This window comes from Sminthopsis crassicaudata, chromosome 1 (genome assembly GCF_048593235.1).
Source record: "Sminthopsis crassicaudata isolate SCR6 chromosome 1, ASM4859323v1, whole genome shotgun sequence".
NCBI lineage: Eukaryota > Metazoa > Chordata > Mammalia > Dasyuromorphia > Dasyuridae > Sminthopsis > Sminthopsis crassicaudata.
Window position 1 is genome coordinate 617,676,922 of NC_133617.1, and position 23,536 is coordinate 617,700,457.

General features: G+C 33.8%; 1 long non-coding RNA gene across 1 annotated transcript in view; it reads left to right on the plus strand.

The window, feature by feature from the left end:
* LOC141555540 (uncharacterized) overlaps window positions 1-21,588 on the plus strand; it is a 63,107-nt gene extending 41,519 nt beyond the window's left edge. The window contains exons 2-3 of the long non-coding RNA XR_012486249.1: window positions 19,266-19,362; window positions 21,064-21,588. This is a non-coding gene — a long non-coding RNA (uncharacterized LOC141555540). The remainder of the gene's footprint in view (window positions 1-19,265; window positions 19,363-21,063) is intronic.
* The last annotated feature ends 1,948 nt before the right edge of the window (window positions 21,589-23,536 follow it).

Sequence of the window (23,536 nt, forward strand, 5' to 3'; positions counted from 1 at the left end):
CCTTTATCAGAGACATTTGTTGCAAAAAAAATTCCCCAGTTTTCTTTTCCTTATAATTTTTGGTTGAATTGGTTTTATTTGTACAAAAACTGGTCATATTTTACAATGCTCTCTATTATTTTCTTTGGTTCAAAATTATTCCCTTATTCATAGAGCTCATGAATAAATTCTTCAATGCTCTGCTAATTGGCCTATGATATCACCCTTTATGTGTAAATCATGTACCCATTTGCCTTATTTTGTTATAGTGTGAGATTCTGGTCTATACCTAGTTTCTGTCATGCTGTTTTCCAGTTTTCCCAACAGTTTTTATCAAATAATGAGGATTTTGAGGTTTGCCAAATATTAGATTATTATGGTCATTTACTCTACCTACTCTATTCCAGGGATCCACCCCTCTATTTCTTAGTCAGTACCAGATTGCTCTGCTTTATAACAGAGTTTTGAGATCTGGTTTTTCATTGTTTCCCTTGATATCCTTGATCTTCCAGATGAATTTTGTTATTATTTTTTTCTAAATCTATAGAATAATTATTTGGAAGTTTGATTGTTATAGCACTAAATAAATAGATTATTTTAGGGAGAATTGTCATTTTTATTATATTGCCTTGGCCTAACCATGAACAATTAACATTTTTCCAATTGCTTAGATATGACTTTATTTGGATGAAAAGTGTTTTATAATTGTATTCATGTGGTTCCTGGATTTGTCTTGTCAGTCTGATTGGTTAACAAGTAATGAGATAGAATGAATATTACAATGAGGAGCTGGACCTATTCTAATGAACTTTGATTATTTCATTTACTTCTAAAGAACCCCCAGCTTTGGGCAATCTAATCAAAGAATTTATACCCAACCAAACTTGAGTAGAACGTAATGGGATTAAATTCTTTGTGAAGAGTTAGATGGGGTTTGAGCAAGATTAAGGAGAATTAATTCAATCTCATTATTAGAAACATCTTTCAATATCCTTTGAAATGAGGACTATAGAAAAAGGGGAAACTATCTCCCTAAACCTTGGTTATTAATAATACTTTCATTTGTGAGGTAGATAACACAAATATTTTGATCCCCATTTTGTAGATGAGAAGAAAGACAAAGATAGAAAGGAAAACCACTGGCAAGGGCTCTAAAGGGGGAACAAAGAAACACAAGTTGTTGAAACACAACTCAAAGTGACAAGAGTAGTCTAAAACTGAAGCTTTATGTCAAGAGAGATTCCAGTGCCTCTTATGCAGCTGCTACAATCCCCAGTAAAGTGTGATCCAAAGAAATAGCTCAGGGAGTTATTCTTGACTTAAAAGAAGGAACACAAAATGAAGCAAGATTTTGGACAAGTTGTGGTACTTTGTAAACTCAGTATTAGCCAATTAGCCAATCTGGCTGAACATTCCTTTGCTCTACTATGGGATTTATATTTCTTCATGGAGAGCAACTCTAATGGGAAGGGTGTGGCATTTTACATGGGCCTTGAGAAAACTTTAATAATGCAGTATGCTCCACTAGGAAGTACACATGACTCACTTACATGCTTTATCTTAGTACCTCACTAGTATCATGCCATTAAAAAAAATAAATATTTATATTATTCTCTTATTTTGTCCTCATAGAGGATAAGTAGGGCATTTATTATCTCTAGTTTACAGAGAGTAAAATTTGGAGGAACAGAGAGGTAAAATAATTTGTCTAAGATCACACAACTAGCTTGGACCAGAACCAGAATGTTTGACCTCTTAAGGAAATTTTTCTTACAGATCAAGACAGTGGGTGGGGTCTCCTGAATAGCTTTAGGTTGGGTCAGGTTCACAGCTATGTAGTTACAGACATATCAGGAGAACTAAAGCAAAATTTCTAATTAAAGAAATATAGAAATGATCAGAAAGGAAGTTAAGTCAATGTACAGAGCATCAGGACATCACCGGCAAATATAGACAAAATATGAAGGGCTCTCAAAAGCTGGTATATGCTAATGGTTCCTTTTAAGACTTGCTCTAAAGTAAGACATCAGAGTTGTAAAGGATGCTGCCCTCCACCTTAGGGCTTCATGATTTGTATGCAGTCACTTTCCCTGGCCATCAATAACTCCCAAGAACTTCTGACTTTCAGACCAAGAACTTTCACCTGTAATCAGGAAGACCCAATTTCAGTTTTAGTCTCATATACTTCCTTGCTGTAGCAAGTCATTGAACTTCTGTTTGCCATCTCTGTTTCCTGATCTGTAAAAAAGGAGATAATAATTGCACCTATTTATAATGATTGTCTTAAAGATCAAATGAGATAATAGTTGTAAAGCACTTAACATAGTGACTGGTGCAATGAGCATTATATCAATGTTAACTATGATAATAAATATTATTATTTACTTATTCATTGATCATTGAATCTCTATTTGAGGTGCTAAGGTTGACTTTCCCTGTCTATGAGCCTGTTGTACCTGAATCCTAATTACCTGTCTTTCCTTCTTGGCCACTGCTACCATCTCAAGGTACTCAAATATAGTGTTCATTTTCTTCTTTCCCTTCTTTCTTTTGAATTCATAAACCACATATAAGAAATATACATTATCTAGGCTTTGCTAACAAATAAGCAGAAAAAAAGGAAAAAAGGATAAGAGAAGAGGGAAGGGGTGATAAAAGATAAAGGTAGTGCGGTGGAACAGATAGAAAAAAACACTACTAAGGACAGAGTGGAAAGAGAGAAGAAAAGTATATGCAGGGGAGAAAATAGGATGGAAGGAAAATCAGACTTGGTCATCATAACAATGAATATAAATGGGATGGATTCTCCATAAAACAAGAGAGTAGAGAAGTGGTTTAAAAAACAGAATCCTTCAATATGTTGTTTACAAAAAACACATCTGACATAGACACATACAGAGTAAAGGTAAATGGCTGAAACAAAATTTATTACATTTCAGCTGAATTTTAAAAAGCAAAGGTAACAATTCTGATCTCAGATAAAGTAAAAATAAAAATAGATATAATTAAAAGAGATAAAGAAGGAAAGTACATCTTGATAAAGCACAAAGTGGTAGAGTCACAAATTCCTAGAGATTTTAAGCCAGTTATAAGAAGAAATAGACAGCAAAATTATATTAATGGGCTACCTAAAACCTTCCCCTCTCAGAATCAGACAAATCTAACCACAAAATAAAGGTTAATAGGTTAATAGAATCCTAGAAATCCTAGATATGACAGACCTCTGGAGAAAATTGATTAGAGATAGAAAGGGATACATATTTTTCTCTGCAGTACATGGAACCTACACAAAAATTGACCATTTATTAGGGCATAAAAACCTCACAATCAAAAGCAGAAATGCAGAAATAGTAAATGTTTCCTTTTCAGACCAAGATGAAATAAAAATTATATTCAATAAAGGACCAGGGAAATTTACTAAATCTGATTAGAAATTAAGTGATCTATTTCTAAAGAATAAGTGGGTCAAAAAACAAATCACAGAAACAAAGTTTCATCCAAGAGAATGACAATAATGAGACATCATACCAGAACCTATGGGAAACAGCTAAAGCAGTTCTTAGGGGATATTTTATATCTCTAAATAGCTTCATGAATAAAATAAAGAAAAAGGAGATCAATGAATTGGGAATTCAATTTAAAAAGCTAGAAAAAGAACAAATTAAAAACCCATAATTAAATACCAAATTACAAATTCTGAAACTCAAAGGAAAGATTAATAAAGTTGAAACTAAGAAAACTATTGAACAAATTAACAAAATTAAGAAACCAACAAAATAAATAAAGCTTTGGTTAGTTTGAATAGAAAAAAGAAAGGAAAAAACCAAATCACCAACATCAAAAATGAAAAGAGTGAATTTTCTACCAATGAAAAAGAAATTAAAGCAATAATTAAGAGCTATTTGTGCCCAACTGTATGGCAGCAAATCTGACAATCTAACTAAAATGGATGAATATTTGCAAAAATATAAATTTCCCAGTTTGACAAAAGAAGAAATAAATTACTTAAATAGTTCCATTTTAGAAAAAGAAATTTAACAATCCATTAATGAACTCCCTAAGAAAAAATCTCCAGGACCAGATGGATTTACAATCGAATTCTACCAAACATTTAAAGAACAATTAATTCCATTACTATGTAAACTATTTAGAAAAATAGGTAAAGAAGGAGTCCTCCCAAATTCCTTTTATAAACCATATAAATTCAAGAGTATAAGAAGGAAAAGCAATTAGAAGTACTTATAATATAAGGAGAATTAGTCCTAGACTGAGAAGGCCCTAAGCCTGAAAAGTAATCCTTATGCAGGGGAAGTCAGGATCAAATCCTTCTATCCATAATGTGATCTAGGGTAAATCATTTGTAAATCTTGGAATGCAGTCATTTATCAAATGAGAAGTTTAGATGAGATAGCATCTAAATCCATAGACTCTAAATCTATGATTTTACAATTCTTCTTACATAATTTCTTGTAAGCCAAGCAAACCATGTCTAAGATCTGATTTAATTTCTGGTCCTATACAAGGATAACAATTTTGCTCTTAGAATTTTTGCCCAAATTCCTTACAGTTTAGGAATTCACTTTCTTGAGCTCTTTAGATGGAACTAGACCTAATATCAATGTATATCTAGACTGCTTACTTTAATAATAGGAACAGTTCAAACCCTGAGGAGAATCCACTACTTTTGATATGACAAATCATGGCTTGGCTTTGAATTCACTCTCCATAGCCTCAAAATAGGCATTTCTGAGTTCAGCCTGGCCACTGAGGACCAAACAGAAGAATTTTCTGTGTTCTCCCAGCAAAATACTAGATCATATGTTTATTGGTTTAGTAAACATCCTTCAGACAAAAGTCCTGCTCTATAATGCATGTTTGATTGGGGAATTTATCAAATTGCTCAGAATATCCCCTAATCTCCATCTCTTGCAATTCAATTATTAATTCTTCCAAGTCTAGGCTTAGAAACCACCTAATTAACTAACACATCTCTTAGGATTACATAACTAATTAGCTAGATATTAAGTGAAAAAGGAAATAAAAATAACATTCTATCAAAAACATTTTCCATCTGCTGACAAGAGGTAAGATTATTGATTTAGAGTTAAGAAATAAACTTAAATGTATCTAAATCCACATCCATTCATTTTGTAGATAATAAAAATGAGATAGAGATTAAAATTAACATAGCTACTAAGATTCTGAGATGAGTGGAACCCAGATCTAGCAATAAAGCTATTCTATCACTCAATCCAATTGAAATGAAAGTTTACCCCCAAATTCACCAGTTGCCCTTGACATACATACACAAAGTTAACAACATTTAACTGTTTTTTCAAAAATGTTTTATTTGTTTTAATCAGACAAAATTTATCTTCTCACTCACCCTTCCATCCCATTCTATCCCCACCTCACCCTGCTCTAATTGAGAATACAAAAAAAGAAAACTCATTACAGATATGTATAGTGAATTAAAATATTTTTTTCACACTAGCCACATCCCAAAATATATTTGCTTAGTCCTTTATCATTTTTTTCATATTCACCTATTTTATGCTTCTTTTCATCCTTTTGTTTGAATATCAAAGTTTCTATGAAGTCCTGCAACTTCTTGCAAGTATCTATTTCATTCATGATCCATTTTTATCACTGTAGAATTATATTTAGTTTTTCTGGGTAAATTATTCTTGACTATAAACCTATGTTATTTGTCTTCTGGAAGATTGTTTCCTAACCTCTCCACTTCTTCATAGTGTTAGCTACTAAATCACATGTTATCTTTTGACTGTGGCTCCTTGGTACTTGAATTCTTTTTTTTTTTTTTTTTTTTTCTTTTCTTTTTTTTTCTTTTTTGTTTTTTGTTTTCTGACTACTGGTAGTATTTTTTCTTTGACTTATATTTTGACTATGAGAGTTTTCATTTGGGGTTTCTTTTAGGAGGTAACTATTAAATTCTTTCTATTCCTACTGTGCCCTCTGCTTCTAAAAGATATAGGTAGTTTTCTTTTAAGATTCCCTGAAATATGATGACCAAGCTCTTTTTGTTTCATTTTGCTTTTTTAGTTATAGCTTTCAGATAACACAATGATTTTTTTCCTCCTTGATCTGTTTTCTACATCAGTTGTTTTGGCTATGAAATATTTTATATTTTTTCTATATTTTAGTCTTTTGATTTTTTAAAAAACATTTCTTCTTGTCTCATTGAATCATTGATTTCTATTTGCTACATTTCAATTTTCAGAGAGTTTGTTGCTTAGGTAAGGTTTCATAATTCTTATATTAAGCTGTTAGTTTCCTTTCCAACTCCTTTTTTCATATCTCTTTTTTCTTTTCCATTTATTTCTTTAAGCACTCTCATTTTAGTTATAAAAAATTTAATTTTTTTCATAATTCTTGATTTACATTTTTTCTGGAAATTTTGCCCAAGTTGTGTTTTTCTCTAAGGATTTGCTTATACGTGTTTTAGAGTACTTCTCTTCTGGGTTTGTGCAAGCTTCCCTAATATAATAGCTCATTATGTTAGAATTCTTTTTTTGTTTCTTCATTCTTCCTGACTTTTTCCTAAGAATTTGATATTAGGTATGTGCTCTGCTACATTTCTAGGAAGAATACCTTGGCAGATGCTTTTGCTATTTGGTGGGGGGTAGATATTGAGTGTTATGTTATTCTAGGATCTTAGGAACAAGCTAAAAGCTGCAATCTTTCAGTGCTTTGAAAGTAGTGTTATATACTACAAAGGCTGATTGCTGGTCCCTTATTTTGTCTGACCTTTGAAAGTTCCTGAGGAGAGTTTGGGTTTGAGTAACTGTTGCTGCTCAGTCCATATCATTCAGTTGGAAAGCTCTGAGTGGCTGGATTGATAGATCCTCTTTGGTCTGTGATTTCTACCCTGATTATTGTAATACAGGCTGAACAAGAAGCTAGAATTGAGACCCCAATTTGTTCCCGAGGTTCTAACCACAAGTACCTTTCCTTTACTTCTATATTTCTCTTTCTGGGTAAGCACTCAGAGCCTCCTTGTCTGAGAATTCTCAATAATAATAATAGTAAAAAACAAACAAACAAACAAAAAAAAAAAAAAAACCCAAAAAAACAAAAAACAACCACCTTAACATCCACCTGGTTAATTATAATAATAGGTGTCATTTAGCATTCTGTTTGCTTCTTAGCTGTTGTTAATAATATTGTATGACACTATTCAATTTAAACTTATTTCCCCCAAGTATCTTCCTGAATTACCCTCTCCCACCCACATCCCATCCCACCCTCCTGCTAGGGAAAGCAAGAAAATTATTTCCAGTGAGGACTAGGACAATGGGTCTTTTGCAAAGTCTATTTTTGTTAAAAAGTTTCCTGTACTCTTGATTTGATTGGAAGGACAGCCATCTTCATAACTCAGTCTGAGTCTTGGTGGGTTCTCCTGTATGATTAGGAAAATTTTTCAGAAACAACCTCAAAATTTGTGGGTACACCACTTTCTGAAGGTCTTTGGAGACTACCTAGAGATAGAAGAGAGAGAGAGAGAGCAACAGAGAGACAGAGATAAAGACAGAGAGAGAGAGAGATTTTCAGGGCTTCTCACCTTAGTTTTGGCCAAATCTCCATCAAGATATTTAAATTTGAATGAACTTTTCTGAACCCTCTCCATAACAGGGTTTTTCCTGGCTCTGAGAAAACTTACTTAGTCACCCTGCACCTATGTCTTCTCCCAGAATTTGAGGACATTTTAGGTAAGAAGGTCTCAATGCTTCCTTACTCCTGAATTCTGTGACTATATTTATCTAATCATAGGACCATAGAGATATAGGACCTCACAGGCTATCTAATCCAATCTCCTCACTTTTCATATAGGAAAACCCAAGGCCAAGAAGATTTAGACATTTGTCCGAGGTCACATAGGTAGCAACCATTAAAAGTGAGATTCGAACCTATATCCTCAATGCTTTTTCCACAATACCATGCTGATTCCCTAGTTCCTAATATTAAGGAATTCTTCAACTCATATAATTAGTTGGAGAGTTATGGACAAATAATGTTTAGCATCCTCCCTTCTTTCTACATTTAAAATGGGGAAAATCTCCCTTACCTCTGATATAATATCAGGAACATGCAATTTAGCATCATTTGATATAGATTCTAATGGAAAACTTGCTAGTTATCACTCACTTGCTATGTGAACCTTATCAGGGTTCCTTCAAGCTTAAGTTTGGGGGAATGCCTTTAAGCTCTTCCTTTTCTAGCTTTTAAAAAACTATTATTTATTTTTAACAATTTTAAAAAAAAATTAGTTCCCATTTCTCTCCTTCCTTTTATCCCCTCACCTACCCACTTAAAAGGTATGCAAGATAATATTTATCATTCAAGTGAAATCATGTAACACGTGTTTCCATATGTCATGTTCTCTTCCTTTCACATCTCTTTTTTATGAGATAATTGTTATCACTCTTCTTTTCTTTCCTCCCTTCTCCCAGTTTATCCCTTTTTCTCATTCCTAAATTTTTTTAGATCACCAATCATAATTGACTGATATTTATGTTCTAAGTTTCTATTGATTCCCTATGACTTCCCCATTAATGATAAAATTCTTAGGAATTACATGAATCGTTTTCTCATATAGGAATATAAAACGCTTAACCTTATTGTATTTTTTATGATTTTCCTTTCATATTTAACTTTTTATGCTTCTCTGAAATCTTATACTTGAGTGGCAAATTTTCTGTTCAGCTCTAGTCTTTTCATCAGGAAATTTTGAAGGTCCCTAATTTCACTGAGTATTCATCTTTTCCCTTGAAAGATTATGCCTAATTTTTCTGAATAGTGGATTCTTGGTTATAATCCTAATTCCTTTGTCTTACAAAGTATATTCCAAACCCTCTAGTCCTTTGATATAGAAGCTCGTAGATCTTATATGATCCTGATTATGATTTATTTATTTCTGCTGTCTTGAAATATTTTTTCCTTGATGTAGGAGCTCTGGAATTTAGCTATTCATTTTAGGATCTCATTGAGGAGATGATTGATAGATTCTTTTCATTTCTATTTTACCCTCTTATTCTATCATACCGGAGCAGTTTTCCTTGATAATTTTTTGAAATATTATTTTTAGTCTCTTTTATTGATTATGACTTTCAGGTAGTCCAGTAATTCTTAAATTATTTCTTCTTGATCTATTACCCAGACCAGCTATTTTTCTAATAAGATATTTCACATTTTCTCCTATGTTCCATTCTTGTGACTTTGGGTTTTTTTTTTTTAATGTCTCAGTGTCAGCTTCCATTTTCCAATTCTAATTTTTACAGTTATTCTCTGAAATAAGTTTTTGTACCTCTTTTTCCATGTGTTGAATTCTGCTTTTTAAGGAGTTCTTGTCTTTCATGAATTTTTGTTTCTCTTTTACCATTAGGTCAATTATATATTTTTTAACTTCTTATTTTCTTCAGTATTTTTTGTGCCTCTTTTACTAAGCAGTTAATTCTTTTCACAATTTTTTCTTTCATTTTCTGTTTTCTTCTAAGTTATTCTTACCTCTTTCCTTAACTCTTCCAGGAATTCTTGCTAAAATTTGAAACTATGACCAAAGGGTTATCAAGTTATCATACTTTGATCCAGCAGTGTTTCTACTGGGCTTATATCCCAAAGAGATCTTAAAGGAAGGAAAGGGACCCACATGTGCAAAAATGTTTATAGCAGCCCTTTTTGTAGTGGCAAGAAACTGGAAACTGAGTGGATGCCCATCAGTTAGAGAATAGCTGAACAAATTATGAAATATGAATGTTACAGAATATTATTGTTCTATAAGAATTGATCAGCAGGATGATTTCAGAAAGGTCTAGAGAGACTTACATGAACTGAGGCTAAGTGAAATGAGAAGAACCAAGAAATCATTGTACATGGCAACAATAAGATTATACTATGATCAGTTCTGATAGATGTGACTCTTTTCAACAATTAGATGAATCAGTGATGATGAGAGCCATCTATAGGCAGAGAGAGGACTGTGGGAACTGAGAGTGGATCACAACATAGCCTTTTCACTCTTTTTTTTGTGGTTTGCTTGCATTTTATTTTTTTTTTCACATTTTCCCCCTTTTTGATCTGATTTTTCTTGAGCAGCAAGATATTTGTATAAATATATGTGCTTATTGGATTTAACATATAGTTTTACCATGTTTAACATAAATTGGATTACTTGCCATTTAGGAGAGGGTGTAGAGGGAAGGAGAAAATTGGAACACAAGATTTTTCAAGAGTCAATGTTGAAAAATCATCCTTGCATGTTTTGAAAATAAAAAATTTCAATAAAAAAGGAATTTTGCAGAGTTTATATTCAATTAGCATTTTTCTTTGAGGTTTTGGTTTTAACTGGTTTAGGTTTACATTGTTATCTTCTTCGGAGTTTGTAGCTTGGTTTTCCCTAGCATATAGTAGCAATGTTATCATCAAGTTCTTTTTAATGGTTCGTTCATTTTTCTAGACTTTGAACTTTAAAATCTGTTTCTGCTGGTGCAGCTAGGTGGTACAGTAGTTAGAGCCCTGGCCCTGGAGTCAAAGGGATCTAAGTTCAAATGTGACTTCAAACATTTAGTAGCTGTATGACCTAGGCCTTCATAAAATAAAAATTAAACAAAAATAAATTATTTTCATCTAACTGTGGAAAGGTTCTGCCTTTTTCATGCTACTATTTTCAGAGCTAATTCTGAAGGTCTGCAATTCCTCTCTCCTTCCAAGTTGGTACCATCCAGGGAAAGTTATGATAACAGGTATCTTGCTGTTTTCTCTGGTTTTTACTCAAGAAAGGCCCCTGCTTCCCAGAATCTGAAAATACTAGTGATCTTCTTAGTCCTAGAACTGTGATGCAGAACTTATTAAGGGCAATAAAGTTGTCAATCAGTAATATCTATCCTTCAAGGGCTACTGCTAGTACCACAACAGATGCTTTGGAGCAAATCCCATCCTAAGAACCAAACTCCTAAATTGTCTGAGGCTGTAAAATTTCTCACTCCAATTTTTTGTTGACTCTGTCATTCTAGAGTTCACTTTGAAGTGCTATTGTAAAGTTGTTTGGAAGGGAGTGTAGAGAGAATTCAGCTAAGAATTACTGCCTCTACTCAGCCATCTTGGCTCCACCTCTGTGCTTTCTTTAATAATTCTTTATGTTATTGATTTTCTATAATGATAATATTAATAATGATGATAATTCACATTTATACTTACATATATATCATATATTATACATATTATAGCTATAATATCACTCATCTTTCAAAGCATTTTGGATTTGCTTGTTCATTGATATAGCTAAGAAGCCCCTGTTGACAAAAGACACGCCATCTCTTTTATTGCGTTACAAAGCAGAGAGGATGAATATTTAATCCCTTCTTTAATACTATTATAGAACTGCGTGATCATCAATTTTTATCTCATATCTGAAGAAGTAGCCCTATAATAACATATTCAGGCTCTGCTCAAAATCCTCCAATATAGAAAAACCCATTATCTCCCCAAATAGCCTGCTCTAGTTTGTTGTTCTTGTTTATCTGCTGACATCAAGTCTAAATTTACCCTTACATAATTTTCATCCATTGGTCCTTATTCTGCTCTCTGAAGCCCAGTCAGTAGAGCAATTTGAATTTCTCTTTTATAGGAGAGTCACTCAAATACTTGAAAACAACTGTTGTCTCACTCCTGAAGCATTTTTTCCCAGGCTAACCATTTCCAGTTCCTTCAACCACTTTTTATTTGATATGGACTCCCAGACCCTTACTCATCCTGATTAACCTCCTCTGGATAATCTCTAATTTATTAATATCCTTCTTAAACCAATGTGTCCAGAATGAGATGGAATTCTAGATGTGATCCAACTGTGACAGGGAAAATAGAAACTCTCCAACCCAGAATCTGGATGGATTCCTGTTAGGATTACTAGGTGAGAACTCAGGTTGTCTGGACAGTGACAAGGTGAGAATTCAGGTTGTCTGGACAATTACAAGGTGAGAACTCAGGTTGACTTGATAGAAGGAGCAAGCTCATTGGCTGAAGTGGTTCTTCCCAGAAGCCCTTGCATTATCCCACGCCCATTCTCTGGGAGGATAAAAGAGACAACAGTGGGCCTGGAAAGTCAGTCTGCCTGGAGAAGGATAAGAGCTGGAGGAGATTCAAGGAGAAGACTCTGCACTACATCTGGCTTGATGCAGCTCTCTGCAGGAAGGGAAGTCGGCTCTCTGCAGGAAGGGAAGTCACTTCTCTGGACAAGAGTTAACAGCAACTGCCTGGAGACAACGGTTCACTACAGGAAGAAGAATCTGTCTGAAAGATTTGAGTAGACACAGCAGATCTCTTCCCAGAGAGTGATCCGGCAGCTTCTGGAGACGACAGCTCGCTACAGATTCCACATTCATCCTCTGTGCTTTGAAGTACTATAAGAAAGATGTTATATCCTTTGTCAACAAGGTTTTCTTAGCTGGAATAAAGCTATGTCAATGAAAATGCAAATCTAAAATACTTTGAAAGAAGATTAAATACTATCTAAATTATTAATATCATTATAGAAGAGAAATACCATACCTTTTACATATATACATATATATATGTGTGTATACACACACACACACACACACACACACATATATATATATATATGTGTGTGTGTGTGTGTGTGTGTGTGTGTGTGTGTGTGTGTGTGTGTGTGTGTATACATACACATAAGAGAAAGGACTATTTTAATTTATACTCCCATATCCAGTGCAACATATTACACACGGTAAGTGATTTTCTAGACTAAGGGGCATAGATGATACAAAGTGTCCTCAAATTGACTTATGACCCCCAAAGTTGGAGAGCTCTGAACACAGCACTAATCCTCTTAAAATAAAAACTTCCTCAAAACAATCTTAGTAGATATAAGCATTATTATCTTCATTTCAGTGATGGTAACAAAAATAGGGCTCAGAAAAGATTAAATGGTTTTTTATGGTCATATAGCTAAGAAATGGTAGACCCAATACATAAATCTGACTCCAGCTATAATGGACAAATTCAATAATTAGGCAAATGAGCAAGTACAATTTAATTCAAGTTCCCTTTTCCTGGTTTTCTTTTTCACATTTGTTAATATCTTTATCTATTTATTTTCCACGTGAACTTTTTGAAAATTATTTCAAAAGAACTAACAATATAAAGAAATGTGCAAATATATTCTTTTTTTATTTCTTATACTTCTTCTCATATGGAGTTTTCAAGTTGAATCTCCAAATAATATATTTGCTAAGATTTTTCTTCCTTTGAATCACTTGAAATGTCAGCTACAACAATATTTCAGGACTTCTAAGAACTGTCCTGTTCTAATTGAGTTATTTCTAGCAACCAAATAACATCCATACATTTATTGAATTTATCAGACAATTTTTTAATTGCCCCTCTTATTATTATTGCAGAAAACATCAAATAGTCAATATGTACATGACTGAAAGTACTAAATAATCTCAATGAAGGAGGAAGATAGAAGACAAATCCACCAAATATACCCATGTTTTTATATACCACAACTAAGAATCAGGAGGATGACAGAAACCTCTCTAATAACAAAATGTGTTATATGTGTGTACATTCATTTACCTACCTTTATCTGTTTGTACTCCCATTATAGGAGTAAGAAAGGGGAGAAGGCAATAAAAGTTTATTAAGCACTTTACAAAAAGTATTGGAAGACCTGAAAATAGGTATGTCCCATTGCTCTTGATTGGGTTCAATAAATATAGTAGAGATTATCAAGGCTTCCCAGATAACTTACAAATTTAGAGCACTACTAAGTCAAAATCACTAGATTATTTTGTGGAATTATTTTTTAAAGAAAATTCACATGGAAAATAGACAGATAAAGATAAGAACAACTGTGAAAAAGAAAACCAGGAAAAGGGAACTAGAATTAAATCGCACTTACTCATTTGCCTAGTTGTTTAATTTGTCCATTATAGCTGGAGTCAGATTTATATAGTGGCCTTATCAGTTCTTAGCTATGTGACCACAAGGAAGTAATTTAATCCTTTCTGAGCCTTGTTCTTATCATTTCTAAAATGAAGATAATAATGTTTGTACCTATTAAGGTTGTTTTGAGGGAAGTGTTTTGTGGACCTTGAGTAGTTCTTACCTGTGTATATATATTCCCATTCAGATATAGGTTTGACTAATGACCTCCAAAATTACTTCCAACTTTGAAATTCTTTAATTCCAATGATTTTATAAAACATAAACACTAACTTACTTATACACTAAGTAGTATAGTGGATAAAGTGCTAGGTCTGGAGTCAGAAAGATGAGTCTTCCTGATTCAAATTCGCCTTCAAACACTTATTAACTGTGTTACTCTGGGCAAATCACTTAATGCTGTTTGCCTCAGTTTCCTCACCTGTAAAATGATCTGGAGAAGGAAATGGCAAATCACAGTAGTATTTTTGCCAAGAAAACTCCAAATGGGGTACTTATATGTCCATCATTCTTTATATAAACAACAATAAGAAGAACAAAAAGAAAATTAGAAGATTACAAATTTCCAGCTGGAAGATCATCTAATCAAAATCCTTCATTTTAAAGGGAAGGCACTGAGGCTCACAGTGCTTAAATGATTTACCCAATATCATACAAAGAGCAACAGAGATGAGATTTGCATCTACCTCCTCTGATTATAGATCTGGTACTTAGACACTAAACCATTCTGTCTCCTTCTGATCAGGTACGATCTCATCTATGTCCAGCAATATGCTAGTAAATATTTAATAACTATCTCTCCAAGAAAAAGAAACAGACATAGGACACATTTAGGTTTAATCTCTCTTTTTAATTTTCTCCATCATTTTATCAAATCTAGATAATCAACAAAACAATAAATCAGACCTTGATTTGAAGTATTTGTCCATTTCTAAAGTCTAAGTGCTCACAATTAAAATTTAACAATCGGCTCTCTCAAATATTGAAGCTGACTGCAGTACACCTCTACATTTACCATAAAAATATTTTAAAAGTTGACTTTTATGATCCTTCACAGATAAGAATACTTCTTTATTCAACTCTCTGCAATAGCACTGATTCATCCTGGTTTCTTTACTTTTGAGAACCTTTTTGAACCTTACAGGATCTTATAATCATATCAGTTGAATGTTTCATTTTTAACCATTGTGAAAAAGCCTGGTGACTCATATCAATTAAAAAGAACCCTTATAAGTGGACCCTTTCCATTAAGCTGCTTTGTGTTAAGCTATTATGAAGCACTGAATTGAAGTTCTTAATGTTTTTGTTCAGTGATGGAAAGCAACTTGTATAATGCCTACAATTTGCCTGACTTTGCCCTTCTTTGGTTAGGCACAGAAGTCATTATGATGTGGCTGCTGCCCAAGATCTGAAGGGGTAAAATGAATTGTTAGACAGGAATGTTCCTGCTGAATCATTTAAATCTCTCTGATGACACCATTCATCTATGTTAATAAATAGCCTAGAGGGTCTGAGACTATCTGTCCTAGGCTGAACTGTAAATGCTTCATAGGAATAATTTGGGGGGAAATATGCAAAACAGATGTGATAATACTGTTCTTCTTTTTAAAAAATAAATAAATAATATCTGGAATAAGAGAAGTGCTATATAATAAGTAAACTTTCCCAGAATCCTCCATTGATTTCTTTATTTTGGTACTTGATCATTTGTATTGGATATGAATGAGATCAGATGGCCTGAGAACCATAACAAATGGATTAATTCAGAGTTGGGACATATTTTTGTTTTAAGTTTTTGCACAATAATGAGCTACTATCAGCTGTAATTCTGGACCTCTAACAAATTGCTCCACTTCCAACTTCTTTGTTTAAATAATAGCAGTTCTCAAAGTGTTCTAGAGGGGTAAAAATTATTTTTGTAATAATACTAAGGATTAAATTTATATTGTAAATATTGGTAGATATAGCCCACATAAATAAAAACTTTGGGGACTGTGATGTTTCCTTATTTTTTTTTTAAATTGTTTATTGTTTAGCATTTTTTTCTTTTTAAAGTTTGAGTGTCAAATTCTCTCTATCCACCCTACCCTTCCTCCAGAAATTGAGAAGACATCTATATATATTAATTGTGTGGGTGAAATAATGTAAAATATTTCCATCTTAGCCCTATGGTCCCAGAAATAAAAGCAAAAAAAAATTAGTGAGAAATTATACTTCAGTTTCTAATCTCTCTGGAGGTGGATAGCATTTTTCCATTATGAGTCCTTTGGAACTGTCATGGATCATTGTCTTGATCAGAGTAGCCAAGTCTTCCATGTCATCTTACATCGTTTTTATTCTGAACAATGACCTCTCAGTTCATCTCACATCATTTTGCATCATTTCTTATAAGTCTTACTGGCTTTTTCTGAAACCACTTCCCTTACCCTTTCTAATAGCACAGTACTGTTGCATTATAATCATATATCATAGTTTGTTTCACTATTCTCATGTTCACTATTCATATATTCACTTTAAGTATCCTCTCAATTTCAAATATTTTTGTACATATATATTCTTTTTCCTTTATCTTTGATCTTTTTGGTATATAGACCCAGTAGTATTATTGCTGGGTTAAAGAGTATGGAAAGTTTGATAACCCTTTTGGAATAGCTTCAAATTGTTCTACAGAATGGTTGGACCAGTTCACTACTCCACTATTTACTCATATATCTATTTTCCCTCATTCCCTCCAATATTTGTCATTTCCTGTTAGATGGGAGGTGATAACCTCAGAGTTGTTTAATTTGTATTTTTCTAATCAATAGTGATTTAGAGTATTTTCACATGATTATAGAGAGCTTTGATTTTTTTCTGGGGTTTTGCTCTTATTTTTATAAATTTGACTTAGTACCCCATATATTTGAAAAATGAGGTCTTTATCAGAGAACTTGCTTTAAAATTTTTTTAATATTATTTTGTTATAATATTGTCTCTGGTACCCTTTGTCAAAATGTAGTTTCTCAGATTATTTCTCTTAATTAGATCCATTTTTGTTTTTGCTTCATCTAAGATCATGATTGCTACCTCTTCCTTTTTTTTTTTTTTTTTTTTTACTTTAGCTAAAGCATATTAGTTCCTTCTCTGTTCCTTTATTTGACCTCTTTGTGTCTTTTTTGAAACAATATTGTTTCTGGTTTTAAATCCACTTCCATTTTATGGGTGAACTTATCCCATTCACATTCCCAATTATGATTATTAATTGCATTTCCCTAGAGCCTCTTCTTCTATTTCTATCTCTTGCTGTCTGTCTGTCTGTCTCTCTCTGTGTATCATTCTGTGTCTCTTTGTATTTCTCTATATGTGTGTGTGTCTCTGTCTTCTGCCCTTTCTAAAAGTCCACTTTGCTTCTGACCACTGTTTATTTTAAGCCAACCTCCCTTTTATCATCCTCCTTCCATATATCTTAATCTATCAGCCAGGTCAGTTGTTTTTCTGATGAGATATTTCACATTTTCTTCTATTTTTTTCTTTTGACTTTGTTTTTTGATGTCTCATGGGATTTTTAGCTTCCACTTACTCAATTCTAATTTTAAAAAATTATTTTCTTCAATAAGCTTTTTACTTTCTTTTCCATTTGGCACATTCTGCTTTTTAAGGAATTCCTTTCTCCAGTGAATTTTTTATGCTCTTTTCCTTTAGCACTCATTGATTTTTTAAATTCTTCTATTCTTGTTGGGGTTATGTTCAATTAGCATTTTTCTATGAGGATTTGCTTTGAGCCATTTTAACACTTTTGTTTTGTTTTGTTTGTTTGTTTGTTTGTTTTCCCCTGAGTTTCTGACTTGGTCTTCCCTGGCCCCACAGTAGCTCTCTATGGTCAAATTTGTTGTTGTTGAATTTTATGGTAAAGTCAGACTTTTCTTAATTGGGGGTAGAGAAGTACTATCATAAGTTTCAAGTTTTTCATGGTGGGGTTTTTTCTAGTATAATTCTGAGAGTCTACAAATTTCTAGTGCTTCCAAGATTAAAGAGTAGGGAAAGATGTGGCCACTACTCTTATTTTCTTAATTTTGGTATTTATCCAAGAAAGGTTCCTGCAGCTGAAAGCACCAGCACTCCTCTAGCTCTGGAACTTTGACAGGTCCCTGGATCTCCTACATTCACAATTTCCTCTGTGCCTCAGAACTGCAACCAGGGAACCTGCTCCCTTATGATTAACCACAAAGCACTCCCTTAGAACTGTGACTCAATTACACATAGACAAAAAAAGGTATCAAAAAAGGTATCAATCAGCACCAGTTGCTCTCAGTGCAGTTAAAGGTCCCCTGTAATTTCTAACAGGTTGTTCAGTGTCTTATTGTCTCTGGGCTGAGAGCTCTAGAAGCTGTGGCTGCTACTGTTGCTGCCTTTGTTGAGGGCACCTCCAAAGCCCACTACTGGTACTGCTTTCTGCATTCTGTGATCTTCCCCAGTGTCATAGACTTCTCTTGCTGACCTCCTAAGCTGTCTTAGGGGAAAAATTTTCTCACTCTGACCTTTTGTTGGCTCTGCTGCTCTAACACTTACTATGAAGTGTTATTTTAAAGTCATTTTGGAAAGGAATGTTGAAAGAGTTCAGCTGAGTTGCCGCCTGTACTCTGCCATCTTGGCTCCACCCCTTAAGTCTATGATGTTTCAATGGAAATCTTCCTAAAGTAAATTACACACTTCCTTTCATTTTTATACAGAATCTACTGGACAGATTTTATCTTTTCCTGTTATGAACAGCATGTATTGAAAAAATGCTAAAACCCAGTGTGTTCTCAGGAATCACTGAGGTTGATGAAATTCTTTGCCTGGTGCTTAATAACCTAATAGGTAAAACTTGCAGAGACAACTGTGGTACAGTGGAAAGTATGTGGGATTTAGATTTGGAACAGGGTTTGAATCTCACCTCTACCATGTAAAAACTTGTGATCTTGAGCAACTCACATCCTACACCTCAGTTCTTCATCTATAAAAGGAGGGAAATGGATTCTTTGGTCTCTAAGGTCTGGTCCACTTCTAGACTAATTAGTCTGTGTTTTTTATCTGGTCTGATCTCCTGATATTTACTATCTCCTTAGTGCTCAGAGACTTTCATCCAGCAGTGTTCACCCCTGCCTCCCCATCTACTTTCCATTGTAAATTAGGAAAAATAGAAGATTGTCATAGGAATCCAGAAAAATAAGCTTATTAAAGGAATCGTCTTAATTTTACAAACACTATTAAGTCATTGGGTCATGGCCTGAAAGCTGGTGCCCCACCTATTCCTGGGCTTTATGACATTTATTTTCTTCCAGATTCAGGCTCCAAACATTTTTTTCTCCCTTTTCATGGATCCATGAATGTATTCCAGATGGTTGGTGTTTCCAGAAGGCTGATAGCTGGATAAATGAGGTAATGCAGTACTTGTTCCAATATTCCATTGGATTAGAGGCAGCTAGGTGGCACAATGGATAGAGAGTTGGCTCAGGAAGAACGGAACCCCTGAGTTCAAACCCTGCCTCACTAGCTATATGATTCTGGAAGTCACTTATCCTCTGCCTCATTTTCCTTATATGTAAAATGGGGGTCATAATAGTACCTATTTCCAAGGATTATTGGAAGGATAAAATGAGAAAATTGCAACATGCTTTGCAAAACTTAAAGCAATATGTGAATGTTAATTATTATAATTAGTTATGAGGCAGATGTGTACCCAGATTTTGAACTTTATGATAGGAAATCCCGAATTCAAATCTTACTTCAGAAATATGCTGATCAAAAGATGCTGGTTTCAAATCTGAAAACAAATGACCAGAGTCACAGAGGTTATCCAACCTCTATAAACTGAAAATATCAAAGAGCTCACATAGCTAGTCACAACCACAGTCAACTTTGAAAAATAAAAATAAAAACAAGGAGCTAATAGTGGTCATAAGCAAAACATTTTTTTTATTCTGTTGAAGGATGGAAACTAGACCCATTTGCCAGGGTTGCCTCTGACACTGAGGACACATGCTTTAATGTGGGCATTTAGGGTATCCATTGGATGTCTCAGTGACCAGAACAGCTCAAGGACCACCTGGTGCTGGTCAAAACAATACAATAATTATATGAAAAAATTCTGTGATTGAGTTTATCTAGATGATGAGTATAAAGAATTGCAGTTATGCCAAATTCAGGGAGAAGCTCTGGAAAATAGGCTTTCTCCTAATATCTTGACACTTCCCCATATATATGTGTATGTGTGTATGTATGTATATTTATGTACACATATATCTCTTTGCCATTCTTAAAGCACCACATAAATGTTGACTATCATTATTACCATCATCTCACTGCTTTGAGTATCTCTAATAATGCAGATTACATCCATCTGTGCTTGCCCGTCCTGTAACATTTTTGGCCATAGTATCCCAGTATACATCAATTCAATGCACTGAGACATCCAATGGATACCCGTGGAATCATGGGACTATTCACTGATTATCCTTTGTTCTTGTCATATAACTGGCCAATTATTTTTTCCTAGTCATGCATTTATTCGATGACTTAACCAACTTAAATTTTGATGGCCATATTTTAACCATCTGAACTACTATCCTAGCCACTGCTTCAGAGAAGAGTTGTATATTTGAAACGCATAAATGGAAGTTCTCAATGAAAATGGGAATAAGATACAAACTATCATTTTAGATAGCCAATTATGTGGAAGAGACTACTTAGCCACAAAGAAGAAACAATTACAAAATAATACAGCAGTTCCAGATCTTTTCTGTCTCTGTCTCCTTTCTTATATAATCCAAGCCTCACAGCTGATTTTGATGAATACGAAAGTCTCCCTGAGGTGCCTTTACACAGCATCCAGAATGCCTAAAACAGAACCTCTTCTTCTTCTATTGCATAGGTGGGGATAGCCTCACTTAATTCAGTGCCTGGTGAGGTTGAATCTAAGATTCTTTTTTCTATGAACTGAACTGGTGTGAGTGAGAGGAAAGACTTTCCTTCCCCTCTTCCCTCTTTTTAACCAGAACTTTGAGAAGTGGGTCTGGGAGTTGGGAAGCAGGAAGTAGTGTTTGTTTCTATTCTGAACTATTGTTTTCCCCTCCGTTTCAGGTGTCAGAATTGATCCTCATGGGATCTGGCAGCTTGAGCAATGGCAATCTCAGAATCAAGATTGTGGACAGGATGGTACAGCCAGCTAGCCTTATATGGAAGCCCTCAGAGACTAGAGTGAATGAGACTCAAGACTAAAAGGGGTTTTGTACTAGAAACTGGGACTGTGCTTTATGGGAACTGATTAAGTTATGATAATCTTCTTCCTCTACTCAAGAGACTGAGTTGATATAAGTGGGAAGAGGGAGGGAGGATCATGCTTCCCACATGGAGAATTAAATATATGTGATTATACCTTTTAGAGTAAATATTTCTCTGCATAAAAAGCTAATCTATTAGTAGTGAATGAAGCTGGGGTGCAGAGGACTATACTCTATTTTTAAGAGAACACCATTAGTAAGGACTAGAGACATTGGCAGAGAGTCTAGATACCTTTGGTGCTCCTTAAGAGTACTGGAAAACACTGGATGAAGGGAGAAATGGTGAAATCTAACATCATCTTCAGGGGATGGGAGCCAAAATGGTCAGCAAAAAACTTGTCATCTTCTTCCACTTTTCATAAAATTATCAACCTAAGTTATTTTAGGTCATATTTTATTCAAATAAAATGAAGAGTTATAATTTTTATAACCACAAATCTTAAAATATAACTTGAACATATATTAATAAATAAATTATTAGTATTTTTATTAATATGAAAGGTAGCCTTTTGACATAAAATTGCTCAAAATAGAGCATCACTGATATTTTTGCTACTATTGAATTCAAGCTCTTTGAAGTTAGTCACTGTTTGGATTTTGCCTTTGTGTCTCCAGTGCTTGGCATAATGACTAGCTGAGATATGCTTGTTGATTAACTGATTGACATTATTATTCATAATTCTTTTTTTTTTTTTACTAATTACATAATTTACTAATTATAGAATTCTTTTTTTTTACTACTAATTGAGATCAACATTTTGTATTTATAACAAGAACAAAAAAATTGACACAAATTAAAAGTTATAAAAGCAATAAATTCACATTGCTTTGTTTGATAAACTGAAGAACAATTTATCAGTAGCTAAGACACTTATAAGTCTGTGCATTAGGCTTAGCAGTGACCATGAAGTTTCCTGCAAAATGCCCTTCTTTCTGCCTCCTCCATAATCATCAATTCCCACTTCCAAAAATTGTTCATATACAATGAATTTGGCCATTCTCCCTACCCTACTCCTAATGAAACAAGTAAGCATTAATTAAGTGCCTCCTATGTGCCAAGAACTGTGCTAGATACTGGGGATAGAATTGCAAGATTGAAGTTTCTCCATATATCTTACAATCTAAGAGAAGACACAATATGTATTTTTGTGCTTTCCTTCTGTTTCTCCTGGATGCAGCTAGTCTGTATGTTTATGTCCATTTGTTATGTTCCCCATTTTACTGTTAACTTCTTTACAGAAGAAATTGTTTTTTCTCCCTTATATCCCCAGCATATGCATACTACGGCATAGTTTGTGGCACATAGTAGGTGTTTAATAAATGCTTATTCATTTATTGACAGATGTATTTATTCATTTATTGACAGATGTATGAAGATAAATACATACTAAACACATATAAAGTGGATCTTAGAAAGAGCCCAGTAACTGAGATTACCAGGATAGACCTCATGGAGAAGGGGATGCTTGAAAGAGATCTATTCCAGGGATTCCAAGAAGCAGAGAGGTAAATGGGTAGAGCATTTTAGGCATGGAAGATAATCAGAACTAAAGAATAGAGATAGAAAATGGAGAGTCATATTTGTCAGCCAGTATTGCTGGATTGTAGAGTTTCTTTATAGATAGTAAAAAAAAATGGGAAAGTAGGGTACATCCAGGTGGTTAAAAGCTTTAAAGGCCAACAAACAGGTTTGTATTTCATCTTAAATATAAGAGGAAAGGAATGGAATTTATTAATAAGAGGGTGAGGGTTAGACCTAACTTTAGGAGGATCAATGATAATTATGTGAAGGACAGATGAGTTTGGCAAAATAACTATATCAGAGAGACTAATTGGAAAGTTAACTTTCCTTAACTAGGATAATGGCTATATAAATAAAGAGAAAGGGGGAAATGGTTCAAAAATAGAAATAATCAGATTTAGCAATTGACTATATGTATATATGTCTGCATATACATATATGTATGTATATATTTGGAAGTGAAAAGGCAAATATGAGGCCAGAATTGGGTATCTATCTATTTTTTTTTAAATAATAGCTTTTTATTTTCAATATTCACCTTTGTAATACTTTGTGTTCCAAATTTTCCCTCCCTTTCTCTAACCCTCAGATAGAAAGTAATCCAATATATGTTAAATATGTGCATTTCTTCTATACATAGTTCCACAATTATTGTACTGCATAAGAAAAATCAGATCAAAATAGGAAAAGAATGAGAAAGAAAACAAAAAGGCAAGCAAATAACAAAAAAGATGAAAATGCTATCTTTTGA